Genomic DNA, 24,010 nt, shown 5'->3' with positions numbered 1-24,010 from the left:
GTAAAATTCTACTCTCAGGAACAACAAAGAGATAGGAATACTATTGTCATGTTTCTTGTTTATATAGATGACCTATCTAATTACTCTTCCCTATCATACATGACTAACTGCTTCTAGAACTGAAGATTATAGCCATTACTACAAGGCTTGAGATGGGAGACCAAAGAAATTCAAGAGGTTTTGAGAGGGAAGATAGTACACAGAAAAGACCACAGTCTTTGAACTGAGACTTGGGCTGAAATCCCAGTTTTACTAAATCTAGGATTTGATTTTTCTCATCTGTAAAATAGGCCTTACAGTTGTGAAAAATCACAATACTGCAGGGGAAGCACTTAATAGGCACTCAGTACACAGTACACATTATCATTATTCCTTTGTTAATAAATTCTTACTCAGTGGGGCGAATAACTCTGTTTTTCCTGATTTAAACTTGAAATCATGCTCCTTCCAGGTCTTAACTGCTATGTAACTATGCTGTTTCAGAAAACTTATGTAGGGGTGCCTGGGTGGCTCAGTCAGTTGAGCGGCCAACTTCGGCTCAGGTCATGATCACACGGTTCGTGGGTTCGAGCCTCATGTCAGGCTCTGTGCTGACAGCTAGCTCAGGGCCTGGATCCTGCTTCAGATTCTGTATCTCCCTCTCTCTCTGACCCTACCCTGCTCATGCTGTCTCTCTCTCTCTCTCTCTCTCTCTCAGAAATAAATAAAATGCTTAAAACATTTTTTTAATTAAAAAAAAAGAAAAGTTATGTAAATTATTAAGACTACCTGGGAAAATAATGATGGTTTTCAGAATATAACCTATCTTCTGACATTTGAAAAAAATGAAGAAAGAAAATAAAAGAAAGAGAGGAAAAAACAGGAAATGGAAGGAAAGAAGAAGGATTAAAGAAAATTAATAAGGAGTCCAAAGTAGAAGCTTTCATGAAAATCCCAAAGCTTCTCTTGCTTGACTCACCCAATTGTAATAGTCCTTTGAGTTGAAATACCTTTTTTCAGACTTTTTCCAAACTATCAAATTTCTATTCATCTTCAAGGCTCTCACTGAATCTCACTCAAGAACCAACATTTGTAAAGCATTTACCAAATGCCCAGCATCTTGCTAGGTGTCTCATTTGAGTTGCATCATTTACAATGAGCAGTAGTCCTGAAAGGTGGATATTATCAATCCTTTACACAAGGTGGCAATGAGGAATTAAGTCAATTAGCCAGAAAAAGAGTCAAGCCAGGAGTGGATCCTAGGACTAGAAGACCCAAAAGCCTTCATTTTTGTTCCTTTGCATCACAATACATATAACCCTGTCGCTATCTATCAGAATTAAAGGCCCCTTCTTCCACTCTTTTTCAGCACTTAGCTTATCCCTTTCTCATAATAATTATTTCACTGCATTTTGGTTTTTTGTTTTGTTTTGTTTTGTTTTGTTTGTTTTTTTTAATGTGTTTTTTTTTTTTTTATTTCTAGGAGAGAGACAGAGAGAGACAGCGTGAGCATGGGAGGGTCAGAGAGAGAGGGAGTCACAGACTGAAACAGTCTCCAGGCTCTGAGCTGGCAGTCAGCACAGAGCCCGACGCTGGGCTTGAACCCACGAACTGTGAGATCATGACCTAAGCGAAAGTCGGACGCTTAACCGACTAAGCCACCCAGGCGCCCCTGTTTTGTTTTGTTTTAAGATTTTATTTCCTTAAGTAACCTCTACACCCAATGTGGGGCTCTAGGTTACAACCCAGAAATCATGAGTCACATGTTCTACTGACTGAGCCAGCCAGGAGACCCTCACTCCATTTTATTTTAATTTGTTACTTACATTCTCTCTTCACCAATTCTATTACATTTATTAAACATTTGTTGAGCATCATCTATGGGTAAAATACTGAATTATATTCAGGCTGTAAGTAGACTGTAATTTTTTTGTTTTGTTTTGTTCTTATTTATGATTTCCTTATTTTTTCAATAATTTTCAACATAAAATTTGCCATCTTAACTATCTTTAAGTGTACAGTTCAGCAGTGTTAAGTATATTCACATTTTGTGCAATTGTAAATTATTTCATTAATGCCTATAATGCCCATACTACATAGCACATGTTTGCTGAATAGTCAGGACTTTACCACCCATTCCCCAAACTACCAGTCTCCAAATCCCAGGGCTTCTGAGTCCACTGTACCCAAAGGGATCCTACATGGCCCTGTGGCCAAAGATAGCATTAATATTTCTAAGCTCTTTCCTAAGAGCTTGTCATATATCCCCAGATCTTTAATTTTATTTACTAATTTTCAAAATAAGTCATAAAGTCACATGGTTCAAAATTCAACAAGTATAAAAGAGTGTACAATAAAAATGCTCTAATTCACTCCCCAGCCATCCAATTTCTCTCCCTGGAAGCAATCTTTAGTATCCTTATTATTTTATATATATAAAAGCACACACACACGCACACACACACACATTTTCTCTGCCCCACCTTTTTTTTTTTTTTAAATGTTTTATTTATTTCTTAGGAGAGAGAGAGAGAGACAGCGCGAGCAGGGGAGGGTCAGAGAGAGAGGGAGTCAGACTGAAACAGGCTCCAGGCTCTGAGCTGGCAGTCAGCACAGGGCCCGACGCGGGGCTCGAACCCACGAACCGCGAGATCATGACCTAAGCGAAAGTCGGACGCTTAACCGACTATGCCACCCAGGCGCCCCATCTCTGCCCCACCTTTTATACAAATTGTAGCATACTGTTTATACATGCTTATATATGGATATATAACTTATTAATAAGTTCCCTGTTGATCAACATTTAGTAGTTTTAGGGGGCCACTCTCTTGCTAGTAAACATTACTACAATGAATAGCCTCTACATATATCATTTTGCAAGCATTCAAGCATACCAGTCTGATAAATTCCTAGACTTGGAATTACTTGGTCAAGGGTGTGTACACTTGTGGTTTTAGCAGACATCGCTGAAGATTTTTACATTACCGCTTCCCCTCCCCACTCCCTAGTAGTTGAGAATTGTAGTGTAATGAACAGATGTTACTTACTGACAATGGCAGTGTGTGTTCAACATGTTAACAGTGTGATGGCAGAAGAAATAGAATCATCACCCCCTGACTTCTTTTGGCAAGTATTTCCTATTCATGAGAGAATCTGCTTGACCAGGGTTGTCATGTCCGGCCAGGCCTCATCTAGGTCTCCTGGAAACACTAGCCTAGGGTTATTTATCAGCCTTGGGTCACATGCTCAGCTGGAATTTAGGCTAGTGGCATGGGATCAGCCTGAAGAGCCAGGGGCAGCCTCTCTAGTGGGGACTATGGACAGAACAGGATCCCTTCAGAGAGGCCTCGGCAGGCAAGCTCAAAGATTAGGATATGTGGAGGGTGACGAGAATTTCAGTTTTCCCAGGATGGCCCCAGGTTATGTCTGTTGCTTAATTACCAACAGTGCTCCCTTTCATGCTCTCTTGCTCCCAGTTTGGAGTACAACATGCTAACATTGGCTCAGGTAGGGCACTGCTGTTCATGCCGTACTGTAAGGAGCTCTTGGATTTGTAAAGGTGACAGAGGAAAAGGGAGAGGCCAAGCAGGTGGGATTTACCCCCATTACCACTGTCTAATGTGACTAAGAGGAGATTAAACTTATAATAATAAACACATTTCTAGCTAATGGGAGTTAGATGTTTCTCAAAACTTTGAAGGCAGATGCACCTGTCTCCTCTCTGATGACATATAAGTATTGTTAGGCATTTTCTCCACCAAAATAGATCACTGAAAATTTCTTGAGGTGGTAATCCCTTAACCTCAGCAGATATAGCATCTGGATTTACCACTCATTTGACAGTGCAGATGGGGTTAGGCCTTGAACTAATGGACCACTTGTGGCTTTTAATGAGAGCTTTCTTGAATGCATTTCTACTCCATGAGAGTCAGATCACGGAATCTGGTCTAGGTGAGAGAGAATGGGCAAGAATGACATTTTGAGTTCAATTCAAAGATGCTGCGCTTTGGGGCACCTGGGTGGCTCAGTTGGTTGTGTCCGATTTCGGCTCAGGTCATGATCTCACGGTTCGTGGGTTCGAGCCCCATGTCAGGCTCTGTGCTGACAGCTCAGAGCCTGGAGCCTGCTTCTGATTCTGTGTCTCCCTCTCTGTCTGACCCTCCTCTTCTCATGCTGTCTCTCTCTCAGAAATAAAACATTTAAAAAAAAAAAAAAGATGCTGCGTTTTGATTTACATCCAAAGCAGCATGTAAGCAATGCAAAGAATAGACATGAGGTAAGGCAGATGTGGCTGCCTGTTGCCTCCTTTATTCTTCACAGAAACACATAAATTTGGTGATCTTGGCAGCTTGAAGAGAATGAGTGTTTGGGAGGTCAGAGGAGCCCAGAAGTAGGAGCTCACTATCTTTCATACCTCCAGCCACATCAGCAACAAGAAACAATTTATACTACCATATAAGGCAAAAATGTAGTTATTCAGCAAGCTGAATAATGTCCAGATTTCAGACCTTGAAATGGTTGCTGTGCCCAGCCTGGGACAGTCTCTCCTTATCTACACCTGGGCAGCAGGGTATAGGAGTTTCCTACTTATTTTGCAGGCTGGCTTGGCCTTGGTGTGCAACAAACATATTTGAGCCTTTAAGTTCTCAAACAAACCCTTGGCCTTCTCCTGAATTAACACGGGCTAAAGGACATCTGTGTTGATTGTAATCCTCTAACTCCATGGGCCATGCTTTCCATTTTGTTAATCACTTTGCCTCATCTCTTGGTGATTACTCTTGATTGCAAAAGCCCAGCTCTTCAATTGCTACCTGATTCTCTTTGTCCTTCAGAACTATTCCTTCTGTGAAACAATTCATCCCTTACACACATGCAACTCTCATCCTTTTCTTCTCATTTAAAATGTTTATTCTCTCCACTTTTGTTTCCATCATAGCCATATGTGTCTTCTTATTAGTTCTTCCAACAGCCTCACAGCCTTTGTACTTTCTGGACACCAAGGAGGCAAGAGTGTTGGTAAAGTACCCTCAAATCTGTGCACGACCACGGCAAACATGGCCAGTGACTGAAAACGGCTACCAACAACTGGTAATATCATTCGTTAATCAAGGCCAAACAAGACTGGAACATAGTTTTGTTCAGATCTATGGAAGCATATGGTTTTAAAGTTCTTAAATAAAGTAACTTATTTTCCTCTTTCTCCTTGTTTCACTTCTTTTTTTTCCTTTTCTCAACCTCTCGATCAAAGATGGCTTCAGATCATTTGCAGAGTCCAAAGAAGCTGATTATGGCTTGAATAACAGGAAGAAAATGGGTAGAGTGGCCACTGAAAACAAGAAGGCTGCAAAAGTGAAAAGAGAAGAATGGAGCAGATCACTACCAAATTGGAGCCCCCAGATGCCCCTTGAGGTAGAGTTAAATTTGCATCAGTTTGCAAAAACAAATTCAAGTCCAGCTCCTCTCTAGCAGCCCCTCCCAACAAGGGAGGATAATTTTGTAGGAGAAATTGTACTAAGAGATTACACTTCCCACACACCAATATTAGGTCTGGCCTTCTGATTTGCTTTGATTAATGAAACATGAGTAGAAAGAACATGTGACACTTCTAGAAGAAGCTTTAAAAACCATTGCATGTTTCTGCCATTGCTTTTCTCTCTGTTATAAAAGGACCAATGTGTCACAGGTGGGGATTGCTCCTTCAGTCCAAGTCCCAAAATAAAGATGACATGGAATAGAAGTTGGTCTGTTATTAACATGAGTGAGAAAATAAATTAGAAAACAACTTTTGTTGTAAACTGCCAAAATTTCAGGTTCACTTGTTATTGCAGCATAATGTAGCTCGACCTGACTGATAAGGCCAGTTAATTCCAGAAAGCAGAGAGAGTGAGCAAGTAGCAGTAGAGATGTTTGGGAGAAGGGAGAGTGGAGGCTATTGTGGCACAATAGATTTAGGAGTCATTCGAATGACAAGAAAACCTCCAAAGGAAACAATACAAGCTCTGACAGGAAGAGCCAGTATCAGGGGAAACCTGCACAAAGATTCTCTCAGGAAATGGGAGGGGAGAAAAGGGACACAATTCAGAGTGAATTCAAGAACAAAAGTACCTTATTTTTAGTTGTCTATAGAATAGAAATGAAATAGTATTGGGGGGGGACTAAGAAAAAAGCCAATATTTTTCTTTCTTCTGGGCCAGCTCGGACTGACTGCAGTATGAAAGCTTCAGACGGATTTCCTAAGGTATCCCACACACATCTCCATGACAAAGGTTCTGTTTTATTTTTAATTTTTATTTTTTAACGTTTATTTATTTTTGAGAGACAGAGATAGAGCATAAGTGGGGGAGGAGCAGAGAGAGAGAGGGAGACACAGAAGCTGAAGCAGGCTCCCAGCTCTGAGCTGTCAGCACAGCGCCCGACACAGGGCTTGAACTCACAGACTGCGAGATCATGACCTGAGCCAAAGTCGGATGCTTAACCGACTGAGCCACCCAGGGGCCCCAAAGGTACTGTTTTAGAGAGCATGTGGAAGTTGTGGTAATTCAAGTCCTGCCTCCTGCCTGGCTGATTCCTATGGTTAGTATCTATGTAGGGATGATGCTGGGGTCCCATCGAGGGAAACATGGCCATGGGCTAGCACAGAGCTCAAGGGGAGGTGCTTTTAGGGCCATTTCCTACTCCTCTATATTCTTTGTTTTATCTGTGCTTTGGATTCAATTGATGTGGAGAGCCAGGATCCTAATCTCTCTGGAGCTGACAGAAGTTGTAATTAGAGGTGGGTTTTCCCCACAGGTTGAGGACTTCGAGTTCATTGTTCACATTGTTGCAGGTACAGATAACTCCTGTCTGTGCCAGGGGCAGAGGATGAGGCCTGCATCACATGCATTGCCTGGGTCTCTGGGAGGCAGGAGGCCAGTGGTTACCTCAAAGCGTGGTCCTTGGATCATCAGCATCACCTGCAAACATGTTTTAGAATGCAAACTTTTGGGCCTTATCCAACACCTCCTGAATTCAAAATTCTGGGAGTGGGGCCCAGCAATCTGTGTTTCAACAAGCCCTCCAGGGGATTCTAAGGCATACTTAAATTTGAGAATCACCACAGTAGGTACATCTGCGAAAAACAAACATGTGTCCCTTTCTCAAGGCATGTCTTAGCCCCAGGCTAAAACAGAGTTGAGTCCACACCCTCCTCTGAGTTTATTAAATGATCATCCACTCCAGTTGCCAACAGGGCCTTCCTATCTTCATAGCACGTCTCAAAGTGAAGAGGCAATGCGAAGGCTTCAGGCCTTCCTGTGGTACTAGATTGGGTAACTGCACCAGTGCCCCTTGGGCGAATCCAGCTCAGATCTAGGCCAGCTTTGGGAGCCACAGACAAATAAACCTTCCCTGCTCTCATCTCGCTTCACATAAAATCCAGTAGCCATGTGAGGCCACTGATGAAATCAGCCCTGTAAGGTTGGTATTGTCTCCACTTTACACACACAAAACCTGATGAGAGATTTAAATAACTTGTTATAATCATAAACTTAGTAAATGATGGCGTGGGGGTTTAAATCCAGTCAGTCTAACCTCAGAATCCACTGGGAAACTGTTTGCAACATTCCCAAATACACAGTTTGAGAATCCCACACTGAAGCATTTGATTTGATTTGATGGCATGTGTCAAAAAGGTCCCCTCATGTCAACCTGCTGCTACTAGCCATTTGCTTTCCAAACTGAGGCAGTTGACCTGAACATTAGTAAATGAAAGTATAATTCTAATTTCAAGATACATGTACTGTCATTTCTCTTAAATGATTTGTTTTATAAACTTTTCTCCAAACCTAGTGCCAAGAGATGCAGACCTCCCCCGAACTCTAAGCCCTACACACCCCTCCTGGGGTATCTCATAGGCATCTCTTATGGAGCACACACCAGTAGCATTCTTCATTTCTCATCCAGAGCCAGTTCCTCCCTGGCCTTCCCTATCTCGGTGAACACACCGCAGTGCTCAAGCCAAAGTCTTAAGAGCGATTTCTTACTCCTTCCTTTCCCCTTTCTCCCATATCTATCTCCTCAATTTCATCAGCAAGTCCTGGTAGTACTCCTTCCAAATTGGATTCCAAGTCGGTTCACTTTTTCCCACTTCTATTGTCACCATCTAGGCCAAGCTGCCATTACCTCGCACGGACTACTGTGTTTGCCTCCCAACCAGACTTACTGTATTAACCAACTCACCTCCTAAGATCTGTTCTCCATACATATTCTTAGTGAGCTTTTAAAAATACACCAGCGATGCCACTCTCCTGTTTAAGTCCTCCAGTGGTTCCCCGTTACTTTTAGAATAAGATGCAAATTCCTTCCTAAGGCCCACAGAGGCCCCAGAGGAGCCAGATCCTGACTCATTGCTGTGCTCAGCTCTTCCACCTATCCTGGATCACTTCTCTGCACTCCCTCTAGCCTTTTTTCTGTTCATTAGCAGGACAGGCTGGCTCACTGCTGCCGAAGAGTAGCAATGCTATTCCTTCTACTTACAAACTACTTTCTTGGGATCTTGAATTGACTGTCCAAGATATCATCTGTCAGTTCTCAGAGCAAATGCATTTCCTAGGAAATATCTGCCCTAACCATTCTATTTAAACTAGTATATATCCCCACCCCATCATAGTACCTATTTATTGCCTTCATAGTGAGGGCATCAGAAAATGCACCCCTGACTGTGCTGTTTTGGCATACTGATTATTATGAGCTGAAGGCAATTGAAAAACAGCAGATATGGGAAGAGTCTTCTGCCCTTTCCCCTTTCTACCTAAAAACGGGGTATAAATTTCCCATGAGAAAGATGGCCTCCTGTACCAAAAGAATCGAAAATTCTTATCATTGGAGATGGGAGTTGATGCCAAGTTGAGCCTGCATAAACAAATCTTATTAAAATAATCCTTATCTTCCATTTGTTTCCCTCATACATTTCCTAGTCACTTTCCCAAAATTTACCACCCCTGGAGGCCCAAACTGCCCCCTCTTTGCCTAGATACTTTTTCACAATATCACCTTTTGCTAAAATGGCATAAAAGCTCCCACATCTAAGTACTTCTTTGGGGGTTTTGCCTCTTTCCTGTGGAGTCCTCTGTGCCATGTAAAAATACTAACATCAAATAAAATGCATACACTTTCCCCTCTTTAAATTTTTTTAAAGTTTATTCTTAAGAGAGAGAGAGAGAGAGAGAGAGATCATGTGATGCGGAGGGGCAGAGAAAAGGGAGAGACAAAATCCAAAGCAGGCTCCAGGCTCTGAGCTGTCAGATCAGGGTCCCACTCAGGGTTCAAACCCATAAACTTCAAAATCATGACCTGAGACAAAGTCCAACACTTAACCAACCACCCAAGCGCTCTATTTTCTCCTCTTTAATCTTTCATCTGTCAGCTTAATTTTCAAGTCCTAGTTATAGAAATAAGAGAGTTAAAGTTTTCTTTTTTGTAGTTTCCTCTACACCATATTTTTATTACATATCCTTTTATTTCCCATTTTTTATTTTAGTTTTTTTTTTAAAGATTTTAAAACATTCATGTATTACTGAGAGACAGATAGAGACAGAGCATGAGCAGGGGAGGGGTAGAAAGGGAGGGAGACATAGAATCTGAAACAGGTTCCAGGCTCCGAGCTGTCAGTACAGAGCTTGACATGGGGCTTGAACCCACAAACTGTGAGACCACAACCTGAGCCAAAGTCAAATGCTTAACCCACTGAGACAACCAGATGCTCCAAGCAGAGGACATTTTAAAAAACAGTAAATAGGGGTGCCTGAGTGGCTCAGTGGGTTAAGCATCTGACTTTATCTCAGGTCATGTTCTCATGGTTCATGTGTTTGAGCCCCCTATCAGGCTCTGAGCTGTCAGCACAGAGCCTGCAGCCTGCTTCAGTTTCTGTCTCATTCTCTCTCTCTCTCTCTTAAAAATAAACATTAAAAATTAAATTAATTAAAATTTAAAATAAAAATAAATAAATAAATAAATAAATAAATGAAATGTCCCCTCTTCTAAAATGTAAGCTCAGTAAAGGTAAGATGAATATTTGTCCTATTCACCATCATATCTAGAGGCCTGGCACATAGGTGGTCCCCAATAAATAATTGTTGAACAACTGAGTCTGCACAGAGGCAATGTAGTTAAAGTCCAAAGGAGAACAAGGTATCTGAGAGAATGTCAACAGAAAAGCCTCACTAACTGACCACCGCTGATAGCACTATTTGTTTCAGGTCCCACACACAGTACCACCTTCACTGGGCATTTATTAGATGCAATTGAAGGTAACAGATCTTCTAGTTTAAAGACAAAGGAAGAAAAGTATGAAGATTTGAAGAAAGGGAAAGTAAACTACCATAAAAGGGCATTGTGAATAGCACACAGCAAGATGTCTAAATGTAGAGCAGATATCAAATCCTAAATGCCTGGGTTTAAAAAGCAGTTTTAGCACAGAATCCTAGGGAGAGAAAATGGAAAGAAGTGTGGGGGTCATGGAGAGAAAGCAAGAAACACAGACACAGAGAGACAGGGACCAAGAGATATTAGATCGTAAGCTATATTCTGTCTAGCAGTGGATTCAAACGAACTCTTCTCACCAAATGACATATATACACCTATTCACGGGAAGAGGAGTCAAAAGAGTATTTTATTATATACAAGGAGAAAGAAAACAGGTATTTGCCAAGGTGACGGTGCTAAGAGCCCTCCAACAACAGTGGGCTTGCCAGTTACATCAGTCTCTGATGGCCACGATGACTTCTTCAGTTCTCACGTGCTATATGACCTTTCCTCATGAAAAGTTTGCTGTGGTGGGTCCGATGTGTGCTACCAGAGTAAGAAATGTATAGTGTGTGCAGTGCTGCACTATGCCCTCCCCCTGCAATCAATAGTTTATTAGCCAAGAAGTACAAATAAAGTGTTATTGTAGGGAAATGCCAAAGCAGAAAACCAAATGATTTTTTAAAACATGAACTTCTTAAAATGTAAGATGTGTTACATGCACTCACACACTCACACACACATTCTTTAATAGACCAAGATAGTTTCACGAAGGGATTTGTAAATTTAGATTATTTTAAATAATCATAATACAATTTGGAGCCATTTCTGCTTTAAGCTAATATTATGGGAAATGCTTTTTTGTGATTCTTTTTTAAAAATTGGTGTTTAAAAAAAGAATAGCATGAGAGAAATTATAAATGTAAAGTAATGCAAAAATAAGTTTGATGAGAAGTACTTGCCTTGTCACAGTAGGCCTGTGATAGACAGGAAATGAATTTGAAGAGCTTTTTAATTGCATCATCTTTTTCTCTCTAATCCATTTGCACACCATTTGGTGTCACTAATGTCAATTTATTATCCGTGTAGTGACCAAGGCACACTAGAGTCAAACAGCCCCCAGATTCAAATCCCAGCTCTAGCATGCCCTGGCTGGGTGAGTCACTTAATCTCCACCCCAAGCTTTTCTCATCTACAAAATGGGGGCCCCAGGATTATTGTAAAGGTAAAATGAGACAATGTACATAAAACACCTGGTATAAAATAATATGCAGTATACAGGCCTAGTAATTATTATGAATTAAATTAATTCCATAAATATTTATCACATGCCTTTGGCATATTAGGTATTCTTCCAGGTGCTGAGGGTGGACATCAGGGCTGCCTGGAGGATGGTGCAGGTTGTGCACAAAGCAGATCCACAGGCCACCATTTGTATCATCATCCAAAGGAACAATGCAACCTGAAGCCAGTAGAATACGATCTGTGAGTCATGCTTTGTTGCCCTTACAGTGGAAAGTAAAATGGGTAAAGCTTACATTCTAATGAAAGGAATAACATTTATTATTATGACTTGACACCTAATAAAAACCCTATTGTTCCACATAAGACTAGCTAAGCAGTAAACCAACAAGGACCATTTAAGCCTTTGCCAAATGTTTAATGCTATGCTAGATGGAGAAGGCAATATAGAAGTAAAGGATTTGCCTTGCCGTATTTCTGTAATTAAGCGGTTTAAAATCCAGTTGGAGTCAAAATATACAAAATGGGGGCAAAACGTATGTCAGGGCTAATCTGCATGATTAATTAAGTACAGGCAGACCTCACTTTACATGGCAATGTAGGACCATGAAAATGACCTATGCAAGCTAAACCCACACAAAGTAATCTTAATAATCAATAGGGATTTATTTAGGATTATTTCAAGATCTTTAAGCACTTTTGTGACAACATTGAAAATTCTCTAAGGTCAGTTATAAATATATTGAGAAATGAAACAAAGTAAAAACTAACATTCAGTAAGCTAGAATTTAATACATTAAAACTATTGAGAATTAAAGTATTTTACATCCTTGTGAAACAACATCAAGAAGAGTTCCAACAGGACTTGCTTTCTTCTCATCATATAACTTACTGCATCTTTTCTATGCCTTCTATGACAAAACTGTCCTATTCCTTTCTAAATCTGGATTCACTTCCAACACTTTAGCCTCTGCACATTCAGTGTCATAAAATATGTCCAGGTTTCTTTAATTTGAAGTATTTTTCCGGAGTCACTTCCTCGGGGACACCGTCATCCTTTTCATCACAGCCACTGCCCCACTGATGTCAGTAAGTCGGCTTTTGCCAAGCGCCTGGCTGCACAAACAGAGGGGCCCACACTCCACTGGTTTCAACTCTGCCACGACCAACAATTTCTCCTCCAACTCCATTTACACTGCATTCAGATATGGCTTCCGGTGTTTCACTTTTCATTTCTCTGCTGCACTTTCATCTTTGCTGGTCAATCACTCCTTTGATGAACCATTTCTGTAAAATGGCAGCAAGGTTTCTCGGTGGGAGACAAGGAGGCAACTGTATACTTGGCTGTCTGCGGGTGAACTGAAGAACAGATGTGAGGTGACTTTCAAGGAAGTGATTGGTCATGGATCATGATTCACATCTGTTATTTACGTAGTGGTTTGTGGACTGAAGTGCTAGGAGCAAAGTTTATACTTTATGCAAATAACAGTAAAGAGACCATATAGCATGGTAACTAAAATTTGAACTGTGTTATTGGGGCACTTATTCATGCACCTTAGAGCCATGCAGAGGACTGCCTATCCAACATTATCCTTGTTAGTTTTTAGCAGTATAGTAATAGAAAATATGTCCTCATGATAGAAAGCTTTCTTATCTAAGTAAATTGCATTAAACATGGAAGGTTAATAAACGTAACACCTCAAATGAAGCGTTTTAAACATGTATCTTAACATAACATAAACAAAGCTAATAAACACCTACTACATCACAAAGATTAGTATGCCTAGTATACAACAGCATGACCCTAGAGGCCAAAGTCCAATGGCTTCAGGTGTTTTCTGACACTTTAATCCATCTTTTTTTCCTTCTATTTTTGCCTTTTTCCATTTCTATTGAAACTCAGATACAGCTAAATATAATATATTTTATTAAAAATAGCAATACAGAACTTGACTTTTATGACAGTATTTCTCTATTTCCCTGCTCCTTTTTTACCCTTCTATCTATGTGTGTATATGGAAAGAAAGCATCTGGATAATGTTTTCCTACTCTTAATAGTGATAACATCATTATGAAGTGCTAGAAAATGAGATGGTTTTTCTTCATGTTCATATTTACACCGTGTGCGTGGTTTGAATTTTTCATGATGAACACTGATGTACATGTTTAATGTTTATAAAAGCAGTGGCAATTTTCCTCAAAATGACAACAGAATTTGGAAACATTTTTAAAATAATTGAAAGAAGTCCCTTTGAATTTTTCTAAATGGCCTAATTTTCTCAGAATTTCCTCAAGGAAGGTACAGTTTGGCATTTTGAATGGCAGACTTGGTCCCTGATCCTTTTCTCTATACTCAGCTTGATTCTTCTTTTTAAAAGGAACTGACAATTGCTGAGGGCTTCCCACAAGACAAACAACTGCCTATTCTTTCACCCCTATTCTGTGCTCTGCTAAGATAGTTTTTCCTCTACTCTTGGACATCTTGCCAAACTCTATTATTTGTTGATGAAATTGAAAGCTCCCTGGGAGCAGGGACCATATCTTCATTCTTGTATATAGGCACTCCATAAATATGTGAGCATACAAAAAAATGTTTTATTTTTTGTTGAAAGATAAAATTAATGCTTTGCTACATAAAGAGTAAAGGGTTGGTTTAAAACTCTGCCTGAAATTTTGTTTTGTTTTGTTTTGAGACTCAGAGCTTTCAAGTTCAAGACCATTAGCCTTTCTAGACTTTATAGAGAGGTGGCAGGTTCTAGGAAAACACTCAAGTTTACATTCAAATATTAATCATCACAGTAGGTAAAAATTAGAAGCCTTCCAAGTAAGTCTAAGTTTTATGTTTCTTTAAATTTTGCTTCAAATAAAAACGTTCTTATAGTAAAACATAGTATTTGTTACATTTATGTAGAAAAACTGCCTGCTTTTTAAAAATTATTTTTAGTTTAGAGAGAGAGTGCCAGCTGGAGAGAGAGAGAGAGAGAGAGAGAGAGAGAGAGAGAGAATCATAAGCAGGCTCCATGCTCAGTGTGGAGCCTAACGTGGGGCTCAATCCCACCACCCTGGGTTCATGACCTGAGCCAAAAATCAAGAGTCAGGCACTTAACCAACTGAGCCACCCGGCGCACCCCAACTGCCTGCTTCTAAATTGTTTTTTCTTTTTAACTCGAGTTGATGAAGGGGCTATGTTCTTCTTCTTTCCCTTGTTTGAACAGATCAATTTGAAAAGTAAAACAGGGGCGCCTGGCTGGCCCAGTTGGTTATGCATCAGACTCTTGGTTTAGGCTCAGGTCATGATCTCACAGCTTCATGAATTCAAGCCCCATGTCAGGCTCTGTGCTGACAGTGTAGAGCCTGCTTGGGACTCCTTCTCTCTCTCCCTCTTTCTCTGCACCCCCTGGCTCCTGCTGCCTCTGTCTCTCTCAAAATAAATAAACAAACTAAAAAAGAAAGAAGGCAAACAGAGCAAACACCTAGTTATCCTGTACCTTTCGGCCTTGCTGTGGATATAATCAGGATTTAGTTTTTTGACCTGTTTCTCTTATTACTATCTATGAATTCTGCTTCTCTGTTTTCCTCAATTTCCATTGATACGAAGAGTAGTTTTAAGTCTCTCTACTGCCCTGAGTTGTCACCCTCAAGGCCTCTCTAATTTTGTATTTCTAATTGTTTATAATATATATCATATAATCCACTGAGAGTTAATGTCTTGATAAATTGTCTCCTATCTTATCCTTGATAAAGGCTGTTTCCAAAGTGGCCTCCAACTCTGAAACTTGAGAGTTCTTCACAACAGTTTTCTTCTCTGGTTGTTCTGCCTTACACGGATCCATTCTGTTTAGTGTTCATGATACTCATTGTCCATTTCCATTATTCCTGACTGAATCCTAACCCTCCCTTATACCTGGACTTGAACCACAGCTTTATGCAGAACTCCTGATTTCAACCCATTCTGCATTCAGCAGACAGAATAGACTCTCATTCACCATTTTTATCTCTGTTCTTCTGTGCACTGGAATCTATAGCATTTCCCCAAGATTGACTGTATTTTGTGAGCTCAGCTTCCATTCAAGAACTTCCATTATCTACCTCCTTTTATTATGAAATTATGTTACTTTCTTATCAGAAATGGTCTATTTATAATCAAATTATGTAGCTTCCCTGTGGGAAACCTCATTTCATTCCAGATTCCTTTCCAAAGGCTAATAAGTATCTGCCAATCTTTCTGACCTTTTCTTCCTATCATCCTTGATACAGCTAACATTTCTTTCTGTTCCTTCCCACTCAAGGCCCATTGTACTAGCTTTCTTCCCTGCCTTGAAAGTTCTTAGTCCAGGTAATTGCACAATGGCTTCTTCTCACCAGTTGAGACCCAATGCAAATGTTATCTCTTCAGAAAGGTCTTCCCTAACTAACCTGTCTAATGTGCCTTCACATATACTACTGTCACATCTCTTAGCTTTATTCATAATACTTTACACTGTTTTTCACTTGTTTTTTTATCTGTGCCACCAGAAAAAAAAGTTCACTAGAACCCAGACCTGGCTTTCTTGTTCACTCTTATATCTGTGGGGCTGACAATAGTGCCCGGCACACAGATATAGCCCAAGAAATATTTGCTGAATGAATTATAGTGACATAATTTTTACTCTCTGATTAAGCCAAGTCATTCTCTACATAGTCTTACATGTCCATTTGCAAATTCTTGATTATGTGTTTTCTTCATTCTCTTCTCCCCTGCCTAATTCCCTTTACTGTTATTTTTTTAATCAATTTGTATTAGTCACTTCCTTCAAAATCTAGCTCAAATGCCACTTGTAAAACCTTCTTGAATTCTTCCTACTATGAGCATTCTTTTATTCCTCCTCCCCATGAGATTTGCCCCATTGTTTTCATGATACTGTCTTGTACTTTTTAAAAAATTTTTTAACAAATTGCTATATAACTCCATTTTTTTTTTCTTATTGAGTCATCTGATTATTTTCTTGTTGAGAGAAGGTGTAGTTAAGTGACAAAAAGCTTTGGGCTGGGAGTCTGGGAGAACAATTCCAGGCTATGGAGAGGCTGCTCCCCACATCTGCAAAATGGGAACACTTAGTCTAGACTGTAGATTGCAAAATGGCAGCCTTCAAGTTGAATAAGGCCCACAGATGTGTTTCATTTGGCCTCAGTGAAACTCAAATTAGTGGGCAATGTTTAGAAATCGGGAAATTTCTGGAAAACTTGGAAATCTACCCTCTCTGAGAAAAAAGTAGATTAGGCAACAAGAGACCTACATTTCTGCATGGCGGCAGATCCACTGAGAAGGAAAGCAATTGTCTTTTAACGTGAAATAGGGACCCTCTGATGTGACATGATGGCCAAGTAACTTGTTTATATTAATTCTCAGTTGGAGTTTGAATATATAAGTCCAAGACTTCATCATTTCTGGGTCCTTTCTCACTCCATATATCTATGATTCTGGATAAATATATCTTATTTGTCTACCCAGACTTAAATTCTAGAAGTACAGTGCCTCGTGCTTTTCTTTTGCTTTTACAGGTTATAGCATTAGGCATAAAGCAGATGTTATTTGCTGAATATTAAATTAGTTACACAAAAATATGTGGTCAAAAACCATGTTCCACCTAATTAAAAATGTATCAAGAAGGACTCCTATCAAAATAGAATTAAAATAGAGACACAGAATTTATGTGATATGGAAAGTTTAACTCTGGATGGATATCAACCAGATAAAGTTTCATTTAGGCAGGAGAAAAGAAATGTAGTTCCTCAGTCTCTTTTCTCTGTGTGTAACTCCCACTAATAGTTCATTGTAGTTATGTAGGCATATGAATAGCAGAACGTACTCTGGAGATGAAAAATTGCCATTTGCCCTACTAAGTAATGATCATATGTTCAACAGCTGGAATTTGCAGAGATCCTCATTTATTACAATACCAATAACTGCCTTTGGTATATTCCCACAAAACCACAAACTGTTTGGCAGGTTCAGGTCCACCATATTTAATAAATCCCATTATTCATTTTGCAACAATTAATTAACTTTTAAGGAGAACACATAACACTAAAATATTTTCCATGGATTACAAGCAATAGCTAATAGATTCCATACCCAGGTTGGGCCATGCCTTGTATACCAAAATGAGTGGAAGTCACAGATCTATAACCCAGGACAGATTTAGTGCCAGATTTTGATAACTGGTGTCAAACACTATAGTTTGAACACTACACTTTCTTCTCCATTTTTCCATTTTCTACTATAAAGACTACTCATAAATGACATAAATATTTCAAGTGAGAAAAGATTGCATTCCTCAAAAACTTTCTACACAAACAGAGAACATAGCTGATATTATGCCATTCATATTAATACTAGAATAAATCTTTTTTATGACGTTTGGATAACTGGAATACTTGAAAAACATTCTAGAAATTTATATTTATTTGGAACATTATATTCTAAAGAATTAAAGGGCAAAAAAGTTAATCTGATTAAAATATTTTAACATTTAATTTAGACAGTTTCAATCTCTAATTTTTTTATAATGTGTGCAGGGACTAAGCTGAAATGTACTTTTGTATTATCTATGAAAAAAGTGGCTTAGTAAGTAAATGAATTGTATGAATAATATTTGAAAGGAATCATTTGCTTACCAAAGAAAATAATTTGTTTTCCAACACTTGAGATTTCTTTTATTTATAAAACACTCTATACAAAGTGTAGGCAAGACCAGAACTTCTTAAATATGCTAATCATTTTTATCTATTTACTGAATCTGGGCCTGAACTGCCAGCACTTATTAGTCATTTTTCTGGTTACTGTATGTACTTGAAAGTAATAAAGCTGCATGTCCTTTGAAATGGCCCAATTTTCCAGATTAATAAATGTTTTAATATGTATTTATATTTTGGGTTTGAATAATCATCTTCACTGATGTCTAAACCACTGCAAATTATACAATTTACATATTAAGGAAATAGTTGTGCCCAACAGTGAAAAGTAAAGTAGAAGACATCTTTCTGCAAACTGTGGGATCTTAACCTTGCTGAGCCTCAGTTTTCTCATTTATAAAATGGAAATGTAGGTGGGTGCCTGGGTGCCTCAGTCAGTTAAGCGTCCGACTTTGGCTCAGGTCATGATCTCAAGGTTTGTGGGTTCGAGCCCCGCGTTGGGCTCTGTGCTGGCAGCTCAGACCCTGGAGCCTGCTTCTGATACTGTATCTCCCTCTCTCTACCCCTCCCCTGTTCATGCTCTCTCTGTCTCTCAAAAATAAATATACATTAAAAAAAAATTTTTTTTAATGGGGATGAAGGGGAGATTAATAGAAAAAAGCAAGCACTCTCTTAGTACACAAAATCTACAACATCATCTATCCTAATACATGTCAAAGATCCTACATAATGAATTATACAACTTCTAATTTATACTATGTTATCTCTACTTTGCAGAGAAAGCCACTGAGGCTCAGAGAATTAAGAAACTTGCTCCAGATCACACATGTTAAGAAACCGTCTTCCTGTTTCTGCTCGTAAACTGGCTCTGAGCAGGGCACTATTTTTCTACAAAAGCAATCTTTGAAATTAGAGTCAATGCTCATCCATGACTAGTGACTGCAGCTCTGAGACTGGTTTTGATACGCACTTTGTAGGATGAGCCTCACTATTTGGAGGTTGCACCCTGTGCAGGAACATGAGTCATCACCTACCCATCCACTCCTCCACACTCTACTGCTTTCCTTTATGAATTAAGTCCTGAGAATTTCTGTCTCATTAGTCCCCAAGAGTGTTTAGCTGTGGCCATCTCTGTCTTATATTTTCACCTACCTAGTTAATTGCTTTCTTAGACTCTTCTGTTAGGCTAGGCGATGTCTACTTCAGCAAATAACTTCACATCATCATAGAGGGGTGAGAAATTGTTTGGATTGTGGAATGGTTTATAAATTTGACACTTTCCAGTTTATACCACCCCCTCCCCCCATGACCTAGTAACTTTGGGAGGACATGGCCCTGAGTGCAGAGGAAATTTCTCATAAAACATTGTTTCTCTGGGTCCTTTGCCTGACTACCTGGTTAATGGAAGGAGGAGCATATTGATGGTGGTGGTGACAGTGGTATTGGTGGTTATAATGGTAGGGGTGATAACAGTGATGGTGGAAAGATTTTGCTCAACCAATTTGACACCTCACCCAGCAAATATTGGTATGAATATAGGATTTTGTTCTACTCTGACAATCTGAATTTATTTTGTCAACGTTTCATAGTCTATCTCCATTTCCCTCAAGTGGGATAGGTCTTCACGTGTATTGTTGTATTTTTTTCCTTTAAAATTTAAAACATCTGGGGCACATGAGTGGTTCAGTTGGGTAAGCATCCAAATGTTGATCTTGGCTCAGGTCATGGTCTTGAGGTTCTGGAGATTGAGCTCAGTTGGGCTTTGCACTGATAGCATGGAGCCTGCTTGGGATTCTCTTTCTCTCTGCCCCTCCCACACTCAATCTCTCGCTCTCAAAATAAATAAGCTTTTTAAAAAAAATAAAATAAAATTGAAAACATCTTCTACCATATGCCTAAAGCAAATGCTTTTAACTCAAGACCTAGGGACAAAAGGAAACCATGTTTGTATGGATTCAGATAACTCCTCAATTCTTGGAAACCTAGATGTGACACCCATGCTAACCAAATTGTAAGCTCCCAAATGGATTAGCAGTTTCTTACAGACAATGACAGTAATATGCCTGTTATGTTGAAGAACTAAAAAATTTAAAAGAAGAGATGTAATTTTGCAAGATACTTTACATCCACAAAGTATTTGTAGTTGTGTTTGTAAATCACAATGCTGCCTTGCCTAGGAGCAGAGGGTGTTTTAAGTGCACTCAATCTGGGGATTTAGGGGAGCCAGGCCACAGAGGAGGGTAGGACTCTATCACGTGTAAAAGCCTTGGTGTGGCCTCAAGAAGCACGGAAAGGACTGAGGGAAGCCTGGGCAGGGCACAGAGCAGCTTTTTGGCCTCTTTTATGGCTCTGTCTGTTCTTGGCAGCCGATGACCTCAGGCACTCTGCAGCCTCCTTCCTGTATCTGTAAAATGGAGGAATGCAACTCCAGGACCTCTGTTCTGCTTTTCTCCCCCAGGGGGGCCGGAGACTGCCTAAACTGCGCACTTTAAAACTCAGATCCTTTGCCCTAGGTGTGGTTAAAAGAACAAAATTACTATTATAATTACTGGGTGTAACTTTAGTCACTCGGCATCACATCTTCCCCTAAATGGGTGTCCTAGGTCCGCGTGTCTGTTACCAAGAAAAAGAACGTGACTGTGGGTATGCGGAGATGTTCCGCTGAAATGCTGGCTTTTACACTGTTTTCCAGAGCCTGTCTTAATGATCACCTGCAGACTACAATTTTGGCAATATGAGCCGGCGGCCTAACCCAACGTCACTGTGTCTTGGATTATGAAGTGTCTCCCCACATGCCCGAGCCTGCCACGCTCTTTTCCTGCTTTCCCCCATGTTTTACCAGCATAGCCCTCTTTCAGCCACCTGCGTCTTCATGCGCACCTCCCCCCCTCCCCCACCCCCACCCCCGCATACAGCAGCCAGGAGCCAGTGTGGTCCCTGAACAGGCACTATAATGCCAGTCTGAAGTAAGTATAAAATGCACACTAGATTGCCAAGATCTAGCGTGAGAAAAAGAGTGTAAAAAATCCCCTTAACAACTTTTAATACTGCTTGAAGGTTGAAATGAGAATATTTTGGACATACTGAATTAAATAAAATATAAAATTAAAATTAATTTTACCTGCTTTTTAAAAAATTCTTTTTGAACGTGACTGCTGGAAAGTTTAAAATTACAAATGTGGCCTGCATTTGTAGCTCACATTATGTTTTGGTTCTATAGTGGTCTAAATAGTTTCCAGGCCTTTGCCTTAATGTGCTCTATTCAAGAAAAAACATGTCCTTAGACAATTCCATCTAAAAATGTTTAATATTTTTATATAAATATCAACTAGTTTCAAATGAATGATCAACTAAATTTTGTATCTTTAACTGTTTTAAAGAATGCATTTATGTATCCAAAGCAAAGCCTGTTGTAATGGAAACTCAAATCTATTAACTCATAGGACAGACACTGGGACAATCTGTAATAATACAGAGGCATGTGACAAGAGCAGTGGTACTGATCCTTTTTTATGTCATGGGCCCATATTGTTTACTGAACCAGTATTTATGATTTATCTACTACATCAAGACTGTGCCAGGCTCTGGAAATACACCTGATAAATCTGATGAAAGTTTTAGATCCCCTCCGTAGAAAAAAAGCATATATGTACACACTTATGTGCTTACATTCCATTTTAGGCTCTTTTGAATCTTCTGAAGCCTATCCTGCATCCTAAATTGATATTTTCTAAATTTGGAAAAAAGAGCATGGACCTTAGGGCCAGACAGATATGGGATCAAATGCTGGCTCCACCAGTTTCTGGGGTGATCTTTGGCTGTATTTATCTTCTCTAAGTCCCATTTTTTAAATCTATAAATTAGGGAAACGTGGACAAATCGTGGAGTATTATGAAGATGAGCTATGAGAGATATAAAAGTATTTCTAGTTGTGTTATTGCACATTCCTTCCTAAGCACCTTAGTAGGTGTAACAGATCATAACTATTATTTCTCATCTTGTGTTATGTGAGGAAGTTGTTCAAAAGGGTAAGTTAGAGAATGGATTCTTTAGTTTGAATCTTCTTTTCTATGTCAAGCTCTTAAATCATATAGTAGCCCTAGAGGTTTGTTGCTGAAAAAAATAAGAGTTTGATTCTCCAACCAAGCCATGACCTTTTAAACAAGATGTCCAAAAATGGTGTATGAGTCTTCTGGGGTATTATGATCTACAGAACTGAGAACACATCTGCCCACACCTTGAGAGATGCTCTGTGGTATGTGCATATGGTTTTCTGTGGTTTGAAACAAATTTGTGTCTGCAAATCTTACACATGGGTTTCTGTTTGGGGGGGTTATTTTTTGTTTGTTTGTTCATTTCTTTAGAAAACCATCTTGGTATATGTGTGCTTCTTATGGGCAATCTGAAAGCAACCTCCAGCAGGCACAAGCAAACGGTGGAATGAAAGTAGCCTTAAATGAGTAAGAACTTGGGTTGAGAAGCTAAATGCCACGCTACTTCTGCATTGCTTGCCTTTCCAATGCCACACTCTGGAATGGTCCATCCTCCAAATCACTAAGTTAAAGTCAGAGTGATTCACCAACTACCAGCAGGTGAAGGTAAGCCAGCCTTGTCATAATTTTACAGACTCCTCTTTCCACTCATGAAAACAAATTATGTATGGTATTTATGTACATCTGGGTTGCTGGGCATTTTCCAAATGCCTCTTGGAGAACATTAAACAGGAAATTGATGCCACAGGGCAAATATTCATTCTTCCCATCCTCTCTCACAAAAACAAGTACAGATTTGCTGTGGCTAGACTGACTTCCTGCAGTGTGCTGTAGCTTATTCGATTTTACACTATAAGGGAAAAAAATGCATTCTCTGTTTCAATTTAGGGCATGTTGAAAATGGCTAAAATACATAAACAAAAAGCTTCCCTAATAAGAGCACTGAAGTATAGAAATCAGTGTTTTATGAAATCACAAATTCAAAGGTTGATTGTTCTTCATACCTATTGGTGAAAGTAAATTCATATCACACTAAACACATCATATTTTGTTGAAACATCACGTTCTCTAGATCTCAAATGGAAAAACCTTTAAGCTTGTGGCCGCTGCAGCTTTTTGTATAAGCATGGCCTCTTTTTCTAACCTGTTACAGTGGTCTTTGGTTAGTGTCCTCCTCAGCATCTGTTTTTCTCTTTTCACTTTCTTATCAGCCCAGAAACTATTTGGGAATCCATGAGACTCTGGAAGAACTTAATCTACTTACAGTCCTAGGAATAGAGGATGTGACTTAAGTTAAACTATTCAATGCATTGTCTCTCCTAGGCAATGAGATTTGTTCAGAGGCATGTGACCTAAGCTTATCCAATCAAACTGAATCCTGGGGCTTTTGCTGGGAAAACATTATTCAACTTTTCCTGATGGACAAGACCACTGAATCAGTTGGCAGCCACCTTAGGGTCATAATGGGGACTAACAGAATTTTCTTTAAAAAGCAAATACCATGGAGGGCAGAATAGAGCAGCTAAAACAAAACAAAACAAACAAACAAACAAAAAAAACTAGGTCATCATTTACTGCTGGATCAGGCTTTGCCTAAAGACCTATCTATGACCCAGCCATAGCACTGCTAGGAATTTACCCAAGGGAGATAGGAGTGCTGATGCATAGGGGCACATGGACCCCAATGTTCATAGCAGTACTTTTAACAATAGCCAAATCATGAAAAGAGCCTAAATGTTCATCAACTAACAAATGGATCAAGAAGATGTGGTTCATCTCTACAACGGAATATTACATGGCAATGAGAAAGAATGAAATCTGGCCATGTGTAGCAACATGGA

The 24,010-nt window shown here is 39.5% G+C and overlaps 1 long non-coding RNA gene across 1 annotated transcript in view; it reads right to left on the bottom strand.

The window, feature by feature from the left end:
* Nucleotides 1-12,289: 12,289 nt before the first annotated feature.
* LOC120234275 overlaps nt 12,290-24,010 on the bottom strand; it is a 74,136-nt gene continuing 62,415 nt past the window's right edge. Inside the window, exon 4 of the long non-coding RNA XR_005529041.1 lies at nt 12,290-12,861. This is a non-coding gene — a long non-coding RNA (uncharacterized LOC120234275). The remainder of the gene's footprint in view (nt 12,862-24,010) is intronic.

The sequence above is a fragment of the Hyaena hyaena genome, unplaced genomic scaffold (assembly GCF_003009895.1).
Source record: "Hyaena hyaena isolate Hyena2069 unplaced genomic scaffold, ASM300989v1 scaffold_105, whole genome shotgun sequence".
Lineage (NCBI taxonomy): Eukaryota > Metazoa > Chordata > Mammalia > Carnivora > Hyaenidae > Hyaena > Hyaena hyaena.
Note: the sequence above shows the minus strand (reverse complement) of the source record. Positions and strands in the feature narration are given on the sequence as shown.